At 37.6% G+C, this 12,975-nt stretch overlaps 7 non-coding genes across 7 annotated transcripts; 5 read left to right on the top strand and 2 right to left on the bottom strand.

Moving 5' to 3' along the window:
* The first annotated feature begins 3,350 nt into the window (after window positions 1-3,350).
* On the top strand, window positions 3,351-3,424 carry TRNAT-AGU (transfer RNA threonine (anticodon AGU)). Its single transcript has one exon. It is a non-coding gene; the product is annotated as a tRNA-Thr (tRNA).
* Window positions 3,425-4,614: 1,190 nt separating this feature from the next.
* On the bottom strand, window positions 4,615-4,696 carry TRNAS-GCU (transfer RNA serine (anticodon GCU)). Its single transcript has one exon. It is a non-coding gene; the product is annotated as a tRNA-Ser (tRNA).
* A 380-nt stretch (window positions 4,697-5,076) lies between these two features.
* TRNAT-AGU (transfer RNA threonine (anticodon AGU)) lies at window positions 5,077-5,150 on the top strand. The gene has a single exon. It is a non-coding gene; the product is annotated as a tRNA-Thr (tRNA).
* A 1,834-nt stretch (window positions 5,151-6,984) lies between these two features.
* On the top strand, window positions 6,985-7,058 carry TRNAT-AGU (transfer RNA threonine (anticodon AGU)). The gene has a single exon. It is a non-coding gene; the product is annotated as a tRNA-Thr (tRNA).
* A 1,834-nt stretch (window positions 7,059-8,892) lies between these two features.
* Window positions 8,893-8,966, top strand: TRNAT-AGU (transfer RNA threonine (anticodon AGU)). Its single transcript has one exon. It is a non-coding gene; the product is annotated as a tRNA-Thr (tRNA).
* Window positions 8,967-10,020: 1,054 nt separating this feature from the next.
* Window positions 10,021-10,102, bottom strand: TRNAS-GCU (transfer RNA serine (anticodon GCU)). The gene has a single exon. It is a non-coding gene; the product is annotated as a tRNA-Ser (tRNA).
* A 2,284-nt stretch (window positions 10,103-12,386) lies between these two features.
* TRNAT-AGU (transfer RNA threonine (anticodon AGU)) lies at window positions 12,387-12,460 on the top strand. The gene has a single exon. It is a non-coding gene; the product is annotated as a tRNA-Thr (tRNA).
* The last annotated feature ends 515 nt before the right edge of the window (window positions 12,461-12,975 follow it).

The raw sequence follows: 12,975 nt of genomic DNA, 5'->3' as shown, positions 1-12,975 counted from the left end.
TTGTGAGATTAAAAATCTCTTCTACCTAAGAGATATAAAGGAAGAAAGATGGCTTCAAGCATGACAATGTAAAACCAGTTGATTTAGTTTTGAAATGTATCCTTTCTATGCATCTCTAATCCGTTTATCCAATGTATCTCACCTTTATGTCCTTTGGCTTAGTTGGTCAAAGAGCCTGTTTAGTAAACAGAAAATCTTGAATTTGAATGCCAGCTATTCTTTCTTTATGTCAGTTTGGGGCTTCTTAACTCTCTAAGCAGGCTTTCTAATGTATCACACCTATTTGTCCTTTGTCTTAGTTGGTCAAAGAGCCTGTTTAGTAAACAGAAAATCTTGAATTTGAATGCCAGCAGTCCTCTTCCTTCTTTATCTCAGTTTAGGGCTGTTTAACTCTCTAAGCAGGCTTTCTAATGTATCACACCTGTTTGTCCTTTGTCTTAGTTGGTCAAAGAGCCTATTTAGTAAATGGAAAATCTTGAATTTGAATGCCAGCAGTCCTTTTCCTTCTTTATCTCAGTTTAGGGCTGTTTAACTCTCTAAGCAGGCTTTTTAATGTTTCGCACCTGTTTGTCCTTTGGCTTAGTTGGTCAAAGAGCCTATTTAGTAAAAGGAAAATCTTGATTTTGAATGTCAGCAGTGCTTTCTATTCTTCATCTCATTTTGTGGGTTTTTACCCCAAAAAGAGGACTTTTACTCTTGTTTGTCATCAAATATTAATTTCCCACAGCCCTAATATAATGCAATTGAGAAAAAAAATTGTCTGCTGTTGAAACACTTTAAAAGGAATTAGAGGATATAATTTTCTTTACAGAATATAGGATGGCATCAAGCTTTACAAATTAAAACGAGTGGATTTACAGATCTGACTCTGCAAAGTTTGATAGCAGCACAGGAGTATTGTAAACTTTCATGCTTGAAGTGTCCACCACTTGGGTTAAAAATGAAAACCAAACCATTCAACACGAAAGAAGAAGCAGATTAATACAACGAGGATGGGATTCGAACCCATGCATGCAGAGCACAATGGATTAGCAGTCCATCGCCTTAACCACTCGGCCACCTCATCTACATAGCACCCATGCATTTAGGTGGGAAGATGTTGAGAGGGTTTTTACCAGTCAGTGTTTTTTCACTGAAGATTGTATGTTGGCTTTTGTCAGAGTTGCCTTATCTCGTCAACTACAGTGCCTGTTGTTTGAAGTTAGCTTGGGGAAAACTCTATCAGAAATGAACCAGTGCTGAGGTTTTTAATATCAATTAGTCATAATTTTTCCTCCTTTTGGTTTTGCCATGGCATTTCTTCAATCTGTCTATTCTGTGTCATAACTTGGAAGCAAAACAAGTCCCAAATTTCAGCTGTGCTAAAAGATGGCTCATTCAATTGCAAAACTTCAAAGCCTTTGTCCTCGATACAGCTTCTGTAAATTTGTCAGTCTTTTAAATGAATGCTTTTCAAAATTTACTTGGCTTCTTAAGTGTTATGACTGAGATTGAAATCTTACTCCATGTTTCTGCTCTACGTGGAATGGAACTCAAGCTCAATATTATTTTGCTGCGCTAACCAGTTGAATGTTCGATTGGTGCTTCAATCTTCCTTGGATTTCAAATGCATTCCATCTTCTGGTCCTGTGGCTTAGTTGGTTAAAGCGCCTGTCTAGTAAACAGGAGATCCTGAGTTCGAATCTCAGCAGTGCCTTGTTTTCATCTCCTCACAAAGAAGCTTCCTATCTTAAAAATAGGTGTTTCATTTGCGACTGATAGTGCAATTGTGAGATTAAAAATCTCTTCTACCTAAGAGATATGAAGAAAGATGGCTTCAAGCATGACAATGTAAAACCAGTTGATTTAGTTTTGAAATGCATCCTTTCTATGCATCTCTAATCCGTTTATCCAATGTATCTCACCTTTATGTCCTTTGGCTTAGTTGGTCAAAGAGCCTGTTTAGTAAACAGAAAATCTTGAATTTGAATGCCAGCTATTCTTTCTTTATGTCAGTTTGGGGCTTCTTAACTCTCTAAGCAGGCTTTCTAATGTATCACACCTATTTGTCCTTTGTCTTAGTTGGTCAAAGAGCCTGTTTAGTAAACAGAAAATCTTGAATTTGAATGCCAGCAGTGCTATTCTTTCTTTATGTAAGTTTGGGGCTTCTTAACTCTCTAAGCAGGCTTTCTAATGTATCACACCTGTTTGTCCTTTGTCTTAGTTGGTCAAAGAGCCTGTTTAGTAAACAGAAAATCTTGAATTTGAATGCCAGCAGTCCTCTTCCTTCTTTATCTCAGTTTAGGGCTGTTTAACTCTCTAAGCAGGCTTTCTAATGTATCACACCTGTTTGTCCTTTGTCTTAGTTGGTCAAAGAGCCTATTTAGTAAATGGAAAATCTTGAATTTGAATGCCAGCAGTCCTTTTCCTTCTTTATCTCAGTTTAGGGCTGTTTAACTCTCTAAGCAGGCTTTTTAATGTTTCGCACCTGTTTGTCCTTTGGCTTAGTTGGTCAAAGAGCCTATTTAGTAAAAGGAAAATCTTGATTTTGAATGTCAGCAGTGCTTTCTATTCTTCATCTCATTTTGTGGGTTTTTACCCTAAAAAGAGGACTTTTACTCTTGTTTGTCATCAAATATTAATTTCCCACAGCCCTAATATAGTGCAATTGAGAAAAAAAATTGTCTGCTGTTGAAACACTTTAAAAGGAATTAGAGGATATAATTTTCTTTACAGAATATAGGATGGCATCAAGCTTTACAAATTAAAACCAGTGGATTTACAGATCTGACTCTGCAAAGTTTGATAGCAGCACAGGAGTATTGTAAACTTTCATGCTTGAAGTGTCCACCGCTTGGGTTAAAAATGAAAACCAAACCATTCAACATGAAAGAAGAAGCAGATTAATCTGACGAGGATGTGACTCGAACCCATGCATGCAGAGCACAATTGATTAGCAGTCCATCGCCTTAACCACTCGGCCACTTCTTCTACATAGTACCTGTGCGTTTAGGTGGGAAGATGTTGAGAGGGTTTTTACCAGTCAGTGTTTTTTCACTGAAGATTGTATGTTGGCTTTTGTCAGAGTTGCCTTATCTCGTCAACTACAGTGCCTGTTGTTTGAAGTTAGCTTGGGGAAAACTCTATCAGAAATGAACCAGTGCTGAGGTTTTTAATATCAATTAGTCATAATTTTTCCTCCTTTTGGTTTTGCCATGGCATAAGTGTTATGACTGAGATTGAAATGTTATTCCATGTTTCTGCTCGACGTGGAATGGAACTCAAGCTCAATATTGTTTTGCTGCGCTAACCAGTTGAATGTTCGATTGGTGCTTCAATCTTCCTTGGATTTCAAACGCATGCCATCTTCTGGTGCTGTGGCTTAGTTGGTTAAAGCGCCTGTCTAGTAAACAGGAGATCCTGAGTTCGAATCTCAGCAGTGCCTTGTTTTCATCTCCTCACAAAGGAGCTTCCTATCTTAAAAATTGGTGCAATTTTTAATAGTGCAATTGTGAGATTAAAAATCTCTTCTACCTAAGAGATATAAAGGAAGAAAGATGGCTTCAAGCATGACAATGTAAAACCAGTTGATTTAGTTTTGAAATGCATCCTTTCTATGCATCTCTAATCCGTTTATCCAATGTATCTCACCTTTATGTCCTTTGGCTTAGTTGGTCAAAGAGCCTGTTTAGTAAACAGAAAATCTTGAATTTGAATGCCAGCTATTCTTTCTTTATGTCAGTTTGGGGCTTCTTAACTCTCTAAGCAGGCTTTCTAATGTATCACACCTATTTGTCCTTTGTCTTAGTTGGTCAAAGAGCCTGTTTAGTAAACAGAAAATCTTGAATTTGAATGCCAGCAGTGCTATTCTTTCTTTATGTCAGTTTGGGGCTTCTTAACTCTCTAAGCAGGCTTTCTAATGTATCACACCTGTTTGTCCTTTGTCTTAGTTGGTCAAAGAGCCTGTTTAGTAAACAGAAAATCTTGAATTTGAATGCCAGCAGTCCTCTTCCTTCTTTATCTCAGTTTAGGGCTGTTTAACTCTCTAAGCAGGCTTTCTAATGTATCACACCTGTTTGTCCTTTGTCTTAGTTGGTCAAAGAGCCTATTTAGTAAATGGAAAATCTTGAATTTGAATGCCAGCAGTCCTTTTCCTTCTTTATCTCAGTTTAGGGCTGTTTAACTCTCTAAGCAGGCTTTTTAATGTTTCGCACCTGTTTGTCCTTTGGCTTAGTTGGTCAAAGAGCCTATTTAGTAAAAGGAAAATCTTGATTTTGAATGTCAGCAGTGCTTTCTATTCTTCATCTCATTTTGTGGGTTTTTACCCCAAAAAGAGGACTTTTACTCTTGTTTGTCATCAAATATTAATTTCCCACAGCCCTAATATAATGCAATTGAGAAAAAAAATTGTCTGCTGTTGAAACACTTTAAAAGGAATTAGAGGATATAATTTTCTTTACAGAATATAGGATGGCATCAAGCTTTACAAATTAAAACGAGTGGATTTACAGATCTGACTCTGCAAAGTTTGATAGCAGCACAGGAGTATTGTAAACTTTCATGCTTGAAGTGTCCACCACTTGGGTTAAAAATGAAAACCAAACCATTCAACACGAAAGAAGAAGCAGATTAATACGACGAGGATGGGATTCGAACCCATGCATGCAGAGCACAATGGATTAGCAGTCCATCGCCTTAACCACTCGGCCACCTCATCTACATAGCACCCATGCATTTAGGTGGGAAGATGTTGAGAGGGTTTTTACCAGTCAGTGTTTTTTCACTGAAGATTGTATGTTGGCTTTTGTCAGAGTTGCCTTATCTCGTCAACTACAGTGCCTGTTGTTTGAAGTTAGCTTGGGGAAAACTCTATCAGAAATGAACCAGTGCTGAGGTTTTTAATATCAATTAGTCATAATTTTTCCTCCTTTTGGTTTTGCCATGGCATAAGTGTTATGACTGAGATTGAAATGTTATTCCATGTTTCTGCTCGACGTGGAATGGAACTCAAGCTCAATATTGTTTTGCTGCGCTAACCAGTTGAATGTTCGATTGGTGCTTCAATCTTCCTTGGATTTCAAACGCATGCCATCTTCTGGTGCTGTGGCTTAGTTGGTTAAAGCGCCTGTCTAGTAAACAGGAGATCCTGAGTTCGAATCTCAGCAGTGCCTTGTTTTCATCTCCTCACAAAGGAGCTTCCTATCTTAAAAATTGGTGTTTCACTTGCCACTGATAGTGCAATTGTGAGATTAAAAATCTCTTCTACCTAAGAGATATAAAGGAAGAAAGATGGCTTCAAGCATGACAATGTAAAACCAGTTGATTTAGTTTTGAAATGCATCCTTTCTATGCATCTCTAATCCGTTTATCCAATGTATCTCACCTTTATGTCCTTTGGCTTAGTTGGTCAAAGAGCCTGTTTAGTAAACAGAAAATCTTGAATTTGAATGCCAGCTATTCTTTCTTTATGTCAGTTTGGGGCTTCTTAACTCTCTAAGCAGGCTTTCTAATGTATCACACCTATTTGTCCTTTGTCTTAGTTGGTCAAAGAGCCTGTTTAGTAAACAGAAAATCTTGAATTTGAATGCCAGCAGTGCTATTCTTTCTTTATGTAAGTTTGGGGCTTCTTAACTCTCTAAGCAGGCTTTCTAATGTATCACACCTGTTTGTCCTTTGTCTTAGTTGGTCAAAGAGCCTGTTTAGTAAACAGAAAATCTTGAATTTGAATGCCAGCAGTCCTCTTCCTTCTTTATCTCAGTTTAGGGCTGTTTAACTCTCTAAGCAGGCTTTCTAATGTATCACACCTGTTTGTCCTTTGTCTTAGTTGGTCAAAGAGCCTATTTAGTAAATGGAAAATCTTGAATTTGAATGCCAGCAGTCCTTTTCCTTCTTTATCTCAGTTTAGGGCTGTTTAACTCTCTAAGCAGGCTTTTTAATGTTTTGCACCTGTTTGTCCTTTGGCTTAGTTGGTCAAAGAGCCTATTTAGTAAAAGGAAAATCTTGATTTTGAATGTCAGCAGTGCTTTCTATTCTTCATCTCATTTTGTGGGTTTTTACCCTAAAAAGAGGACTTTTACTCTTGTTTGTCATCAAATATTAATTTCCCACAGCCCTAATATAGTGCAATTGAGAAAAAAAATTGTCTGCTGTTGAAACACTTTAAAAGGAATTAGAGGATATAATTTTCTTTACAGAATATAGGATGGCATCAAGCTTTACAAATTAAAACCAGTGGATTTACAGATCTGACTCTGCAAAGTTTGATAGCAGCACAGGAGTATTGTAAACTTTCATGCTTGAAGTGTCCACCGCTTGGGTTAAAAATGAAAACCAAACCATTCAACACGAAAGAAGAAGCAGATTAATCTGACGACGATGAGATTCGAACCCATGCATGCAGAGCACAATGGATTAGCAGTCCATGACCTTAACCACTCTGCCACCTCGTCTACATAGCGCCCGTGCGTTTAGGTGGGAAGATGTTGAGAGGGATTTTACCAGTCAGTGTTTTTTCACTGAAGATTGTATGTTGGCTTTTGTCAGAGTTGCCTTATCTCGTCAACTACAGTGCCTGTTGTTTGAAGTTAGCTTGGGGAAAACTCTATCAGAAATGAACCAGTGCTGAGGTTTTTAATATCAATTAGTCATAATTTTTCCTCCTTTTGGTTTTGCCATGGCATTTCTTCAATCTGTCTATTCTGTGTCATAACTTGGAAGCAAAACAAGTCCCAAATTTCAGCTGTGCTAAAAGATGGCTCATTCAATTGCAAAACTTCAAAGCCTTTGTCCTCGATACAGCTTCTGTAAATTTGTCAGTCTTTTAAATGAATGCTCTTCAAAATTTACTTGGCTTCTTAAGTGTTATGACTGAGATTGAAATCTTACTCCATGTTTCTGCTCTACGTGGAATGGAACTCAAGCTCAATATTATTTTGCTGCGCTAACCAGTTGAATGTTCGATTGGTGCTTCAATCTTCCTTGGATTTCAAATGCATTCCATCTTCTGGTGCTGTGGCTTAGTTGGTTAAAGCGCCTGTCTAGTAAACAGGAGATCCTGAGTTCGAATCTCAGCAGTGCCTTGTTTTCATCTCCTCACAAAGAAGCTTCCTATCTTAAAAATAGGTGTTTCACTTGCGACTGATAGTGCAATTGTGAGATTAAAAATCTCTTCTACCTAAGAGATATAAAGGAAGAAAGATGGCTTCAAGCATGACAATGTAAAACCAGTTGATTTAGTTTTGAAATGCATCCTTTCTATGCATCTCTAATCCGTTTATCCAATGTATCTCACCTTTATGTCCTTTGGCTTAGTTGGTCAAAGAGCCTGTTTAGTAAACAGAAAATCTTGAATTTGAATGCCAGCTATTCTTTCTTTATGTCAGTTTGGGGCTTCTTAACTCTCTAAGCAGGCTTTCTAATGTATCACACCTATTTGTCCTTTGTCTTAGTTGGTCAAAGAGCCTGTTTAGTAAACAGAAAATCTTGAATTTGAATGCCAGCAGTGCTATTCTTTCTTTATGTAAGTTTGGGGCTTCTTAACTCTCTAAGCAGGCTTTCTAATGTATCACACCTGTTTGTCCTTTGTCTTAGTTGGTCAAAGAGCCTGTTTAGTAAACAGAAAATCTTGAATTTGAATGCCAGCAGTCCTCTTCCTTCTTTATCTCAGTTTAGGGCTGTTTAACTCTCTAAGCAGGCTTTCTAATGTATCACACCTGTTTGTCCTTTGTCTTAGTTGGTCAAAGAGCCTATTTAGTAAATGGAAAATCTTGAATTTGAATGCCAGCAGTCCTTTTCCTTCTTTATCTCAGTTTAGGGCTGTTTAACTCTCTAAGCAGGCTTTTTAATGTTTTGCACCTGTTTGTCCTTTGGCTTAGTTGGTCAAAGAGCCTATTTAGTAAAAGGAAAATCTTGATTTTGAATGTCAGCAGTGCTTTCTATTCTTCATCTCATTTTGTGGGTTTTTACCCTAAAAAGAGGACTTTTACTCTTGTTTGTCATCAAATATTAATTTCCCACAGCCCTAATATAGTGCAATTGAGAAAAAAAATTGTCTGCTGTTGAAACACTTTAAAAGGAATTAGAGGATATAATTTTCTTTACAGAATATAGGATGGCATCAAGCTTTACAAATTAAAACCAGTGGATTTACAGATCTGACTCTGCAAAGTTTGATAGCAGCACAGGAGTATTGTAAACTTTCATGCTTGAAGTGTCCACCGCTTGGGTTAAAAATGAAAACCAAACCATTCAACACGAAAGAAGAAGCAGATTAATCTGACGACGATGAGATTCGAACCCATGCATGCAGAGCACAATGGATTAGCAGTCCATGACCTTAACCACTCTGCCACCTCGTCTACATAGCGCCCGTGCGTTTAGGTGGGAAGATGTTGAGAGGGATTTTACCAGTCAGTGTTTTTTCACTGAAGATTGTATGTTGGCTTTTGTCAGAGTTGCCTTATCTCGTCAACTACAGTGCCTGTTGTTTGAAGTTAGCTTGGGGAAAACTCTATCAGAAATGAACCAGTGCTGAGGTTTTTAATATCAATTAGTCATAATTTTTCCTCCTTTTGGTTTTGCCATGGCATTTCTTCAATCTGTCTATTCTGTGTCATAACTTGGAAGCAAAACAAGTCCCAAATTTCAGCTGTGCTAAAAGATGGCTCATTCAATTGCAAAACTTCAAAGCCTTTGTCCTCGATACAGCTTCTGTAAATTTGTCAGTCTTTTAAATGAATGCTCTTCAAAATTTACTTGGCTTCTTAAGTGTTATGACTGAGATTGAAATCTTACTCCATGTTTCTGCTCTACGTGGAATGGAACTCAAGCTCAATATTATTTTGCTGCGCTAACCAGTTGAATGTTCGATTGGTGCTTCAATCTTCCTTGGATTTCAAATGCATTCCATCTTCTGGTGCTGTGGCTTAGTTGGTTAAAGCGCCTGTCTAGTAAACAGGAGATCCTGAGTTCGAATCTCAGCAGTGCCTTGTTTTCATCTCCTCACAAAGAAGCTTCCTATCTTAAAAATAGGTGTTTCACTTGCGACTGATAGTGCAATTGTGAGATTAAAAATCTCTTCTACCTAAGAGATATAAAGGAAGAAAGATGGCTTCAAGCATGACAATGTAAAACCAGTTGATTTAGTTTTGAAATGCATCCTTTCTATGCATCTCTAATCCGTTTATCCAATGTATCTCACCTTTATGTCCTTTGGCTTAGTTGGTCAAAGAGCCTGTTTAGTAAACAGAAAATCTTGAATTTGAATGCCAGCTATTCTTTCTTTATGTCAGTTTGGGGCTTCTTAACTCTCTAAGCAGGCTTTCTAATGTATCACACCTATTTGTCCTTTGTCTTAGTTGGTCAAAGAGCCTGTTTAGTAAACAGAAAATCTTGAATTTGAATGCCAGCAGTCCTCTTCCTTCTTTATCTCAGTTTAGGGCTGTTTAACTCTCTAAGCAGGCTTTCTAATGTATCACACCTGTTTGTCCTTTGTCTTAGTTGGTCAAAGAGCCTATTTAGTAAATGGAAAATCTTGAATTTGAATGCCAGCAGTCCTTTTCCTTCTTTATCTCAGTTTAGGGCTGTTTAACTCTCTAAGCAGGCTTTTTAATGTTTCGCACCTGTTTGTCCTTTGGCTTAGTTGGTCAAAGAGCCTATTTAGTAAAAGGAAAATCTTGATTTTGAATGTCAGCAGTGCTTTCTATTCTTCATCTCATTTTGTGGGTTTTTACCCCAAAAAGAGGACTTTTACTCTTGTTTGTCATCAAATATTAATTTCCCACAGCCCTAATATAATGCAATTGAGAAAAAAAATTGTCTGCTGTTGAAACACTTTAAAAGGAATTAGAGGATATAATTTTCTTTACAGAATATAGGATGGCATCAAGCTTTACAAATTAAAACGAGTGGATTTACAGATCTGACTCTGCAAAGTTTGATAGCAGCACAGGAGTATTGTAAACTTTCATGCTTGAAGTGTCCACCACTTGGGTTAAAAATGAAAACCAAACCATTCAACACGAAAGAAGAAGCAGATTAATACGACGAGGATGGGATTCGAACCCATGCATGCAGAGCACAATGGATTAGCAGTCCATCGCCTTAACCACTCGGCCACCTCATCTACATAGCACCCATGCATTTAGGTGGGAAGATGTTGAGAGGGTTTTTACCAGTCAGTGTTTTTTCACTGAAGATTGTATGTTGGCTTTTGTCAGAGTTGCCTTATCTCGTCAACTACAGTGCCTGTTGTTTGAAGTTAGCTTGGGGAAAACTCTATCAGAAATGAACCAGTGCTGAGGTTTTTAATATCAATTAGTCATAATTTTTCCTCCTTTTGGTTTTGCCATGGCATTTCTTCAATCTGTCTATTCTGTGTCATAACTTGGAAGCAAAACAAGTCCCAAATTTCAGCTGTGCTAAAAGATGGCTCATTCAATTGCAAAACTTCAAAGCCTTTGTCCTCGATACAGCTTCTGTAAATTTGTCAGTCTTTTAAATGAATGCTTTTCAAAATTTACTTGGCTTCTTAAGTGTTATGACTGAGATTGAAATCTTACTCCATGTTTCTGCTCTACGTGGAATGGAACTCAAGCTCAATATTATTTTGCTGCGCTAACCAGTTGAATGTTCGATTGGTGCTTCAATCTTCCTTGGATTTCAAATGCATTCCATCTTCTGGTCCTGTGGCTTAGTTGGTTAAAGCGCCTGTCTAGTAAACAGGAGATCCTGAGTTCGAATCTCAGCAGTGCCTTGTTTTCATCTCCTCACAAAGAAGCTTCCTATCTTAAAAATAGGTGTTTCATTTGCGACTGATAGTGCAATTGTGAGATTAAAAATCTCTTCTACCTAAGAGATATGAAGAAAGATGGCTTCAAGCATGACAATGTAAAACCAGTTGATTTAGTTTTGAAATGCATCCTTTCTATGCATCTCTAATCCGTTTATCCAATGTATCTCACCTTTATGTCCTTTGGCTTAGTTGGTCAAAGAGCCTGTTTAGTAAACAGAAAATCTTGAATTTGAATGCCAGCTATTCTTTCTTTATGTCAGTTTGGGGCTTCTTAACTCTCTAAGCAGGCTTTCTAATGTATCACACCTATTTGTCCTTTGTCTTAGTTGGTCAAAGAGCCTGTTTAGTAAACAGAAAATCTTGAATTTGAATGCCAGCAGTGCTATTCTTTCTTTATGTAAGTTTGGGGCTTCTTAACTCTCTAAGCAGGCTTTCTAATGTATCACACCTGTTTGTCCTTTGTCTTAGTTGGTCAAAGAGCCTGTTTAGTAAACAGAAAATCTTGAATTTGAATGCCAGCAGTCCTCTTCCTTCTTTATCTCAGTTTAGGGCTGTTTAACTCTCTAAGCAGGCTTTCTAATGTATCACACCTGTTTGTCCTTTGTCTTAGTTGGTCAAAGAGCCTATTTAGTAAATGGAAAATCTTGAATTTGAATGCCAGCAGTCCTTTTCCTTCTTTATCTCAGTTTAGGGCTGTTTAACTCTCTAAGCAGGCTTTTTAATGTTTCGCACCTGTTTGTCCTTTGGCTTAGTTGGTCAAAGAGCCTATTTAGTAAAAGGAAAATCTTGATTTTGAATGTCAGCAGTGCTTTCTATTCTTCATCTCATTTTGTGGGTTTTTACCCTAAAAAGAGGACTTTTACTCTTGTTTGTCATCAAATATTAATTTCCCACAGCCCTAATATAGTGCAATTGAGAAAAAAAATTGTCTGCTGTTGAAACACTTTAAAAGGAATTAGAGGATATAATTTTCTTTACAGAATATAGGATGGCATCAAGCTTTACAAATTAAAACCAGTGGATTTACAGATCTGACTCTGCAAAGTTTGATAGCAGCACAGGAGTATTGTAAACTTTCATGCTTGAAGTGTCCACCGCTTGGGTTAAAAATGAAAACCAAACCATTCAACATGAAAGAAGAAGCAGATTAATCTGACGAGGATGTGACTCGAACCCATGCATGCAGAGCACAATTGATTAGCAGTCCATCGCCTTAACCACTCGGCCACTTCTTCTACATAGTACCTGTGCGTTTAGGTGGGAAGATGTTGAGAGGGTTTTTACCAGTCAGTGTTTTTTCACTGAAGATTGTATGTTGGCTTTTGTCAGAGTTGCCTTATCTCGTCAACTACAGTGCCTGTTGTTTGAAGTTAGCTTGGGGAAAACTCTATCAGAAATGAACCAGTGCTGAGGTTTTTAATATCAATTAGTCATAATTTTTCCTCCTTTTGGTTTTGCCATGGCATAAGTGTTATGACTGAGATTGAAATGTTATTCCATGTTTCTGCTCGACGTGGAATGGAACTCAAGCTCAATATTGTTTTGCTGCGCTAACCAGTTGAATGTTCGATTGGTGCTTCAATCTTCCTTGGATTTCAAACGCATGCCATCTTCTGGTGCTGTGGCTTAGTTGGTTAAAGCGCCTGTCTAGTAAACAGGAGATCCTGAGTTCGAATCTCAGCAGTGCCTTGTTTTCATCTCCTCACAAAGGAGCTTCCTATCTTAAAAATTGGTGCAATTTTTAATAGTGCAATTGTGAGATTAAAAATCTCTTCTACCTAAGAGATATAAAGGAAGAAAGATGGCTTCAAGCATGACAATGTAAAACCAGTTGATTTAGTTTTGAAATGCATCCTTTCTATGCATCTCTAATCCGTTTATCCAATGTATCTCACCTTTATGTCCTTTGGCTTAGTTGGTCAAAGAGCCTGTTTAGTAAACAGAAAATCTTGAATTTGAATGCCAGCTATTCTTTCTTTATGTCAGTTTGGGGCTTCTTAACTCTCTAAGCAGGCTTTCTAATGTATCACACCTATTTGTCCTTTGTCTTAGTTGGTCAAAGAGCCTGTTTAGTAAACAGAAAATCTTGAATTTGAATGCCAGCAGTGCTATTCTTTCTTTATGTCAGTTTGGGGCTTCTTAACTCTCTAAGCAGGCTTTCTAATGTATCACACCTGTTTGTCCTTTGTCTTAGTTGGTCAAAG

The sequence above is a fragment of the Dendrobates tinctorius genome, unplaced genomic scaffold (assembly GCF_039654945.1).
Source record: "Dendrobates tinctorius isolate UK_male_01 unplaced genomic scaffold, ASM3965494v1 ptg000254l, whole genome shotgun sequence".
Taxonomy (NCBI): Eukaryota; Metazoa; Chordata; class Amphibia; order Anura; family Dendrobatidae; genus Dendrobates; species Dendrobates tinctorius.
The sequence above is the reverse complement of the archived record's forward strand: the minus strand, read 5'-3'. Positions and strand labels throughout refer to the sequence as shown.